The sequence below is a fragment of the Triticum aestivum genome, unplaced genomic scaffold (assembly GCF_018294505.1).
Source record: "Triticum aestivum cultivar Chinese Spring unplaced genomic scaffold, IWGSC CS RefSeq v2.1 scaffold140664, whole genome shotgun sequence".
NCBI lineage: Eukaryota > Viridiplantae > Streptophyta > Magnoliopsida > Poales > Poaceae > Triticum > Triticum aestivum.
The window spans coordinates 30,966-39,273 of NW_025228190.1; the positions used below are offsets into that span (position 1 = coordinate 30,966).

The 8,308-nt window shown below is 47.5% G+C and overlaps 16 non-coding genes and 1 pseudogene across 16 annotated transcripts; all 17 read left to right on the forward strand.

The window, feature by feature from the left end:
* The first annotated feature begins 127 nt into the window (after positions 1–127).
* On the forward strand, positions 128–246 carry LOC123173491 (5S ribosomal RNA). Its single transcript, XR_006486263.1, has one exon. It is a non-coding gene; the product is annotated as a 5S ribosomal RNA (ribosomal RNA).
* Positions 247–618: 372 nt separating this feature from the next.
* LOC123173672 (5S ribosomal RNA) lies at positions 619–737 on the forward strand. The gene has a single exon (XR_006486421.1). It is a non-coding gene; the product is annotated as a 5S ribosomal RNA (ribosomal RNA).
* A 371-nt stretch (positions 738–1,108) lies between these two features.
* On the forward strand, positions 1,109–1,227 carry LOC123173573 (5S ribosomal RNA). Its single transcript, XR_006486340.1, has one exon. It is a non-coding gene; the product is annotated as a 5S ribosomal RNA (ribosomal RNA).
* A 370-nt stretch (positions 1,228–1,597) lies between these two features.
* Positions 1,598–1,716, forward strand: LOC123173673 (5S ribosomal RNA). Its single transcript, XR_006486422.1, has one exon. It is a non-coding gene; the product is annotated as a 5S ribosomal RNA (ribosomal RNA).
* Positions 1,717–2,087: 371 nt separating this feature from the next.
* LOC123173551 (5S ribosomal RNA) lies at positions 2,088–2,206 on the forward strand. Its single transcript, XR_006486319.1, has one exon. It is a non-coding gene; the product is annotated as a 5S ribosomal RNA (ribosomal RNA).
* A 373-nt stretch (positions 2,207–2,579) lies between these two features.
* On the forward strand, positions 2,580–2,698 carry LOC123173674 (5S ribosomal RNA). Its single transcript, XR_006486423.1, has one exon. It is a non-coding gene; the product is annotated as a 5S ribosomal RNA (ribosomal RNA).
* A 372-nt stretch (positions 2,699–3,070) lies between these two features.
* On the forward strand, positions 3,071–3,189 carry LOC123173585 (5S ribosomal RNA). The gene has a single exon (XR_006486352.1). It is a non-coding gene; the product is annotated as a 5S ribosomal RNA (ribosomal RNA).
* A 368-nt stretch (positions 3,190–3,557) lies between these two features.
* LOC123173656 (5S ribosomal RNA) lies at positions 3,558–3,676 on the forward strand. Its single transcript, XR_006486406.1, has one exon. It is a non-coding gene; the product is annotated as a 5S ribosomal RNA (ribosomal RNA).
* Positions 3,677–4,046: 370 nt separating this feature from the next.
* LOC123173675 (5S ribosomal RNA) lies at positions 4,047–4,165 on the forward strand. Its single transcript, XR_006486424.1, has one exon. It is a non-coding gene; the product is annotated as a 5S ribosomal RNA (ribosomal RNA).
* A 368-nt stretch (positions 4,166–4,533) lies between these two features.
* LOC123173655 (5S ribosomal RNA) lies at positions 4,534–4,652 on the forward strand. The gene has a single exon (XR_006486405.1). It is a non-coding gene; the product is annotated as a 5S ribosomal RNA (ribosomal RNA).
* Positions 4,653–5,025: 373 nt separating this feature from the next.
* On the forward strand, positions 5,026–5,144 carry LOC123173605 (5S ribosomal RNA). The gene has a single exon (XR_006486374.1). It is a non-coding gene; the product is annotated as a 5S ribosomal RNA (ribosomal RNA).
* Positions 5,145–5,513: 369 nt separating this feature from the next.
* On the forward strand, positions 5,514–5,632 carry LOC123173651 (5S ribosomal RNA). Its single transcript, XR_006486400.1, has one exon. It is a non-coding gene; the product is annotated as a 5S ribosomal RNA (ribosomal RNA).
* Positions 5,633–6,002: 370 nt separating this feature from the next.
* Positions 6,003–6,121, forward strand: LOC123173461 (5S ribosomal RNA). The gene has a single exon (XR_006486235.1). It is a non-coding gene; the product is annotated as a 5S ribosomal RNA (ribosomal RNA).
* A 371-nt stretch (positions 6,122–6,492) lies between these two features.
* LOC123173525 (5S ribosomal RNA) lies at positions 6,493–6,611 on the forward strand. Its single transcript, XR_006486295.1, has one exon. It is a non-coding gene; the product is annotated as a 5S ribosomal RNA (ribosomal RNA).
* A 370-nt stretch (positions 6,612–6,981) lies between these two features.
* On the forward strand, positions 6,982–7,087 carry LOC123173633 (uncharacterized; annotated as a pseudogene).
* A 371-nt stretch (positions 7,088–7,458) lies between these two features.
* Positions 7,459–7,577, forward strand: LOC123173450 (5S ribosomal RNA). Its single transcript, XR_006486224.1, has one exon. It is a non-coding gene; the product is annotated as a 5S ribosomal RNA (ribosomal RNA).
* Positions 7,578–7,946: 369 nt separating this feature from the next.
* Positions 7,947–8,065, forward strand: LOC123173480 (5S ribosomal RNA). The gene has a single exon (XR_006486253.1). It is a non-coding gene; the product is annotated as a 5S ribosomal RNA (ribosomal RNA).
* The last annotated feature ends 243 nt before the right edge of the window (positions 8,066–8,308 follow it).

The following is an 8,308-nucleotide window of genomic DNA, read 5'->3' on the forward strand; positions in this document are numbered from 1 at the left end:
GTAAGTAGTATATATAGGGCATTATCCATTATTAGGCAACGGTTGTAATGGTAGTAAGAATGACAATCATCTTTGCAGTGGACCTGGGAGTGGCAAGCATAAGGGACGAAGGCGGGGGTAACATGTCGGATGCGATCATAGCAGCACTAAAGCACTGGATCCCATCAGAACTCCGAAGTTAAGCGTGCTTGGGCGAGAGTAGTACTAGGATGGGTGACCTCCTGGGAAGTCCTCGTGTTGCATTCCCTTTTTAATTATTTTTTGCGCCTCGTGACAAACATATGGCATGTGCGCAATATATGTTAACCCCGTTATATTATTTTTGACATTTGCGATATGTTTTAGCTCGCTGCTCATTGGTCACGCGTCTAGAGGCGGCTTTGTGGCGCGAGGAGCGCGTTCTGAAAGGGGTAAAAAAATACGTGTTGCTGCGGTATAGAGGGAGGGGTGGAAACCGTGGTAAACTCGTCTCCGTGTTCGAGGGGGGGGGAGTAAGTAGTATATATAGGGCATTATCCATTATTAGGCAACGGTTGGAATGGTAGTAAGAATGACAATCATCTTTGCAGTGGACCTGGGAGTGGCAAGCATAAGGGACGAAGGCGGGGGTAACATGTCGGATGCGATCATACCAGCACTAAAGCACCGGATCCCATCAGAACTCCGAAGTTAAGCGTGCTTGGGCGAGAGTAGTACTAGGATGGGTGACCTCCTGGAAAATCCTCGTGTTGCATTCCCTTTTTAATTATTTTTTGCGCCTCGTGACAAACATATCGCATGTGCGCGATATATATTAACCCCGTTATATTATTTTTGACATTTGCGATATGTTTTAGCTCACTGCTCATTGGTCACGCGTCTAGAGGCGGCTTTATGACGCGAGGAGCGCGTTCTGAAAGGGGTAAAAAAATACGTGTTGCTGCGGTATAGAGGGAGGGGTGGAAACCGTGGTAAACTCGTCTCTGTGTTTGAGGGGGGGGAGTAAGTAGTATATATAGGGCATTATCCATTATTAGGCAACGGTTGTAATGGTAGTAAGAATGACAATCATCTTTGCAGTGGACCTGGGAGTGGCAAGCATAAGGGACGAAGGCGGGGGTAACATGTCGGATGCGATCATACCAGCACTAAAGCATCGGATCCCATCAGAACTCCGTAGTTAAGCGTGCTTGGGCGAGAGTAGTACTAGGATGGGTGTCCTCCTGGCAAGTCCTCGTGTTGCATTCCCTTTTTAATTATTTTTTGCGGCTCGTGACAAACATATCGCATGTGCGCGATATATATTAACCCCGTTATATTATTTTTGACATTTGCGATATGTTTTAGCTCGCTGCTCATTGGCACGCGTCTAGAGGCGGCTTTGTGGCGCGAGGAGCGCGTTCTGAAAGGGGTAAAAAAATACGTGCTGCTGCGGTATAGAGGGAGGGGTGGAAACCGTGGTAAACTCGTCTCCGTGTTTGAGGGGGGGGAGTAAGTAGTATATATAGGGCATTATCCATTATTAGGCAACGGTTGTAATGGTAGTAAGAATGACAATCATCTTTGTACTGGACCTAGGAGTGGCAAGCATAAGGCACGAAGGCGGGGGTAACATGTCGGATGCGATCATACCAGCACTAAAGCACCGGATCCCATCAGAACTCCGAAGTTAAGCGTGCTTGGGCGAGAGTAGTACTAGGATGGGTGACCTCCTGGAAAATCCTCGTGTTGCATTCCCTTTTTAATTATTTTTTGCGCCTCGTGACAAACATATCGCATGTGCGCGATATATATTAACCCCGTTATATTATTTTTGACATTTGCGATATGTTTTAGCTCGCTGCTCATTGGTCACGCATCTATATGCGGCTTTGTGGCGCGAGGAGCGCGTTCTGAAAGGGGTAAAAAAATACGTGTTGCTGCGGTATAGAGGGAGGGGTGGAAACCGTGGTAAACTCGTCTCCGTGTTTGAGGGGGGGGAGTAAGTAGTATATATAGGGCATTATCCATTATTAGGCAACGGTTGTAATGGTAGTAAGAATGACAATCATCTTTGCAGTGGACCTGGGAGTGGCAAGCATAAGGGACGAAGGCGGGGGTAACATGTCGGATGCGATCATACCAGCACTAAAGCATCGGATCCCATCAGAACTCCGTAGTTAAGCGTGCTTGGGCGAGAGTAGTACTAGGATGGGTGACCTCCTGGCAAGTCCTCGTGTTGCATTCCCTTTTTAATTATTTTTTGCGGCTCGTGACAAACATATCGCATGTGCGCGATATATATTAACCCCGTTATATTATTTTTGACATTTGCGATATGTTTTAGCTCGCTGCTCATTGGCACGCGTCTAGAGGCGGCTTTGTGGCGCGAGGAGCGCGTTCTGAAAGGGGTAAAAAAATACGTGTTGCTGCGGTATAGAGGGAGGGGTGGAAGCCGTGGTAAACTTGTCTCCGTGTTTGAGGGGGGGGGGGAGTAAGTAGTATATATAGGGCATTATCCATTATTAGGCAACGGTTGTAATGGTAGTAAGAATGACAATCATCTTTGCAGTGGACCTGGGAGTGGCAAGCATAAGGGACGAAGGCGGGGGTAACATGTCGGATGCGATCATACCAGCACTAAAGCACCGGATCCCATCAGAACTCCGAAGTTAAGCGTGCTTGGGCGAGAGTAGTACTAGGATGGGTGACCTCCTGGAAAATCCTCGTGTTGCATTCCCTTTTTAATTATTTTTTGTGCCTCGTGACAAACATATCGCATGTGCGCGATATATATTAACCCCGTTATATTATTTTTGACACTTGCGATATGTTTTAGCTCGCTGCTCATTGGTCACGCGTCTAGAGGCGGCTTTGTGGCGCGAGGAGCGCGTTCTGAAAGGGGTAAAAAAATACGTGTTGCTGCGGTATAGAGGGAGGGGTGGAAACCGTGGTAAACTCGTCTCCGTGTTTGAGGGGGGGGGAGTAAGTAGTATATATAGGGCATTATCCATTATTAGGCAACGGTTGTAATGGTAGTAAGAATGACAATCATCTTTGTAGTGGACCTGGGAGTGGCAAGCATAAGGGACGAAGGCGGGGGTAACATGTCGGATGCGATCATACCAGCACTAAAGCATCGGATCCCATCAAAACTCCGTAGTTAAGCGTGCTTGGGCGAGAGTAGTACTAGGATGGGTGACCTCCTGGCAAGTCCTCGTGTTGCATTCCCTTTTTAATTATTTTTTGCGGCTCGTGACAAACATATCGCATGTGCGCGATATATATTAACCCCGTTATATTATTTTTGACATTTGCGATATGTTTTAGCTCGCTGCTCATTGGCACGCGTCTAGAGGCGGCTTTGTGGCGCGAGGAGCGCGTTCTGAAAGGGGTAAAAAATACGTGTTGCTGCGGTATAGAGGGTGGGGTGGAAACCGTGGTAAACTCGTCTCCGTGTTTGAGGGGGGGAGTAAGTAGTATATATAGGGCATTATCCATTATTAGGCAACGGTTGTAATGGTAGTAAGAATGGCAATCATCTTTGCAGTGGACCTGGGAGTGGCAAGCATAAGGGACGAAGGCGGGGGTAACATGTTGGATGCGATCATACCAGCACTAAATCACCGGATCCCATCAGAACTCCGAAGTTAAGCGTGCTTGGGCGAGAGTAGTACTAGGTTGGGTGACCTCCTGGGAAGTCCTCGTGTTGCATTCCCTTTTTAATTATTTTTTGCGCCTCGTGACAAACATATCGCATGTGCGCGATATATATTAAGCCCGTTATATTATTTTTGACATTTGCGATATGTTTTCGCTCGCTGCTCATTGGTCACGCGTCTAGAGGCGGCTTTGTGGCGCGAGGAGCGCGTTCTGAAAGGGGTAAAAAAATACGTGTTGCTGCGGTATAGAGGGAGGGGTGGAAACCGTGGTAAACTCGTCTCCGTGTTTGAGGGGGGGAGTAAGTAGTATATATAGGGCATTATCCATTATTAGGCAACGGTTGTAATGGTAGTAAGAATGACAATCATCTTTGCAGTGGACCTGGGAGTGGCAAGCATAAGGGACGAAGGCGGGGGTAACATGTCGGATGCGATCATACCAGCACTAAAGCACCGGATCCCATCAGAACTCCGAAGTTAAGCGTGCTTGGGCGAGAGTAGTACTAGGATGGGTGACCTCCTGGAAAATCCTCGTGTTGCATTCCCTTTTTAATTATTTTTTGCGCCTCGTGACAAACATATCGCATGTGCGCGATATATATTAACCCCGTTATATTATTTTTGACATTTGCGATATGTTTTAGCTCGCTGCTCATTGGTCACGCGTCTATATGCGGCTTTGTGGCGCGAGGAGCGCGTTCTGAAAGGGGTAAAAAAATACGTGTTGCTGCGGTATAGAGGGAGGGGTGGAAACCGTGGTAAACTCGTCTCCGTGTTTGAGGGGGGGAGTAAGTAGTATATAGGGCATTATCCATTATTAGGCAACGGTTGTAATGGTAGTAAGAATGACAATCATCTTTGCAGTGGACCTGGGAGTGGCAAGCATAAGGGACGAAGGCGGGGGTAACATGTCGGATGCGATCATACCAGCACTAAAGCACCGGATCCCATCAGAACTCCGAAGTTAAGCGTGCTTGGGCGAGAGTAGTACTAGGATGGGTGACCTCCTGGAAAGTCCTCGTGTTGCATTCCCTTTTTAATTATTTTTTGCGCCTCGTGACAAACATATGGCATGTGCGCGATATATATTAACCCCGTTATATTATTTTTGACATTTGCGATATGTTTTAGCTCGCTGCTCATTGGTCACGCGTCTAGAGGCGGCTTTGTGGCGCGAGGAGCGCATTCTGAAAGGGGTAAAAAAATACGTGTTGCTGCGGTATAGAGGGAGGGGTGGAAACCATGGTAAACTCGTCTCCGTGTTTGAGGGGGGGGGGAGTAAGTAGTATATATAGGGCATTATCCATTATTAGGCAACGGTTGTAATGGTAGTAAGAATGACAATCATCTTTGCAGTGGACCTGGGAGTGGCAAGCATAAGGGACGAAGGCGGGGGTAACATGTCGGATGCGATCATAGCAGCACTAAAGCAACGGATCCCATCAGAACTACGAAGTTAACCGTGCTTGGGCGAGAGTAGTACTAGGATGGGTGACCTCCTGGGAAGTCCTCGTGTTGCATTCCCTTTTTAATTATTTTTTGTGCCTCGTGACAAACATATCGCATGTGCGCGATATATATTAACCCCGTTATATTATTTTTGACATTTGCGATATGTTTTAGCTCGCTGTTCATTGGCACGCGTCTAGAGGCGGCTTTGTGGCGCGAGGAGCGCGTTCTGAAAGGGGTAAAAAAATACGTGTTGCTGCGGTATAGAGGGAGGGGTGGAAACCGTGGTAAACTCGTGTCCGTGTTTGAGGGGGGGAGTAAGTAGTATATATAGGGCATTATCCATTATTAGGCAACAGTTGTAATGGTAGTAAGAATGACAATCATCTTTGCAGTGGACCCGGGAGTGGCAAGCATAAGGGACGAAGGCGGGGGTAACATGTCGGATGCGATCATACCAGCACTAAAGCACCGGATCCCATCAGAACTCCGAAGTTAAGCATGCTTGGGCGAGAGTAGTACTAGGATGGGTGACCTCCTGGGAAGTCCTCGTGTTGCATTCCCTTTTTAATTATTTTTTTGCGCCTCGTGACAAACATATCGCATGTGCGCGATATATATTAACCCCGTTATATTATTTTTGACATTTGCGATATGTTTTAGCTCGCTGCTCATTGGCACGCGTCTAGAGGCGGCTTTGTGGCGCGAGGAGCGCGTTCTGAAAGGGGTAAAAAAATACGTGTTGCTGCGGTATAGAGGGTGGGGTGGAAACCGTGGTAAACTCGTCTCCGTGTTAGAGGGGGGGAGTAAGTAGTATATATAGGGCATTATCCATTATTAGGCAACGGTTGTAATGGTAGTAAGAATGGCAATCATCTTTGCAGTGGACCTTGGAGTGGCAAGCATAAGGGACGAAGGCGGGGGTAACATGTAGGATGCGATCATACCAGCACTAAAGCACCGGATCCCATCAGAACTCCGAAGTTAAGCGTGCTTGGGCGAGAGTAGTACTAGAATGGGTGACCTCCTGGGAAGTCCTCGTGTTGCATTCCCTTTTTAATTATTTTTTGCGCGTCGTGACAAACATATCGCATGTGCGCGATATATATTAACCCCGTTATATTATTTTTGACATTTGCGATATGTTTTAGCTCGCTGCTCATTGGTCACGCGTCTAGAGGCGGCTTTGTGGCGCGAGGAGCGCGTTCTGAAAGGGGTAAAAAAATACGTGTTGCTGCGGTATAGAGGGAGGGGTGGAAACCGTGGTAAACTCGTCTCCGTGTTTGAGGGGGGGGAGTAAGTAGTATATATAGGGCATTATCCATTATTAGGCAACGGTTGTAATGGTAGTAAGAATGACAATCATCTTTGCAGTGGACCTGGGAGTGGCAAGCATAAGGGACGAAGGCGGGGGTAACATGTCGGATGCGATCATACCAGCACTAAAGCACCGGATCCCATCAGAACTCCGTAGTTAAGCGTGCTTGGGCTAGAGTAGTACTAGGATGGGTGACCTCCTGGGCAGTCCTCGTGTTGCATTCCCTTTTTAATTATTTTTTGCGGCTCGTGACAAACATATCGCATGTGAGCGATATATATTAACCCCGTTATATTATTTTTGACATTTGCGATATGTTTTAGCTCGCAGCTCATTGGTCACGCGTCTAGAGGCGGCTTTGTGGCGCGAGGAGCGCGTTCTGAAAGGGGTAAAAAATACGTGTTGCTGCGGTATAGAGGGAGGGGTGGAAACCGTGGTAAACTCGTCTCCGTGTTTGAGGGGGGGGAGTAAGTAGTATATATAGGGCATTATCCATCATTAGGCAACGGTTGTAATGGTAGTAAGAATGACAATCATCTTTGCAGTGGACCTGGGAGTGGCAAGCATAAGGGACGAAGGCGGGGGTAACATGTGGGATGCGATCATAGCAGCACTAAAGCACCGGATCCCATCAGAACTCCGAAGTTATGGGTGCTTGGGCGAGAGTAGTACTAGGATGGGTGACCTCGTGTTGCATTCCCTTTTTAATTATTTTTTGCGCCTCATGACAAACATATCGCATGTGCGCGATATATATTAACCCCGTTATATTATTTTTGACATTTGCGATTTGTTTTAGCTCGCTGCTCATTGGTCATGCGTCTAGAGGCGGCTTTGTGGCACGAGGAGCGCGTTCTGAAAGGGGTAAAAAAATACGTGTTGCTGCGGTATAGAGGGAGGGGTGCAAACCATGGTAAACTCGTCTCCGTGTTTGAGGGGGGGGAGTAAGTAGTGTATATAGGGCATTATCCATTATTAGGCAACTGTTGTAATGGTAGTAAGAATGACAATCATCTTTGCAGTGGACCTGGGAGTGGCAAGCATAAGGGACGAAGGCGGGGCTAACATGTCGGATGTGATCATACCAGCACTAAAGCACCGGATCCCATCAGAACTCCGAAGTTAAGCGTGCTTGGGCGAGAGTAGTACTAGGATGGGTGACCTCCTGGGAAGTCCTCGTGTTGCATTCCCTTTTAAATTATTTTTTGCGGCTCGTGACAAACATATCGCATGTGCGCGATATATATTAACCCCGTTATATTATTTTTGACATTTGCGATATGTTTTAGCTCGCTGCTCATTGGTCATGCGTCTAGAGGCGGCTTTGTGGCGCGAGGAGCGCGTTCTGAAAGGGGTAAAAAAATACGTGTTGCTGCGGTATAGTGGGAGGGGTGCAAACCGTGGTAAACTCGTCTCCGTGTTTGAGGGGGGAGTAAGTAGTGTATATAGGGCATTATCCATTATTAGGCAACGGTTGTAATGGTAGTAAGAATGACAATCATCTTTGCAGTGGACCTGTGAGTGGCAAGCATAAGGGACGAAGGCGGGGCTAACATGTTGGATGCGATCATACCAGCACTAAAGCACCGGATCCCATCAGAACTCCGAAGTTAAGCATGCTTGGGCGAGAGTAGTACTAGGATGGGTGACCTCCTCGGAAGTCCTCGTGTTGCATTCCCTTTTTAATTATTTTTTGCGCCTCGTGACAAACATATCGCATGTGCGCGATATATATTAACCCCGTTATATTATTTTTGACATTTGCGATATGTTTTAGCTCGCTGCTCATTGGTCACGCGTCTAGAGGCGGCTTTGTGGCGCGAGGAGCGCGTTCTGAAAGGGGTAAAAAAATACGTGTTGCTGCGGTATAGAGGGAGGGGTGGAAACCGTGGTAAACTCGTCTCCGTGTTTGAGGGGGGGG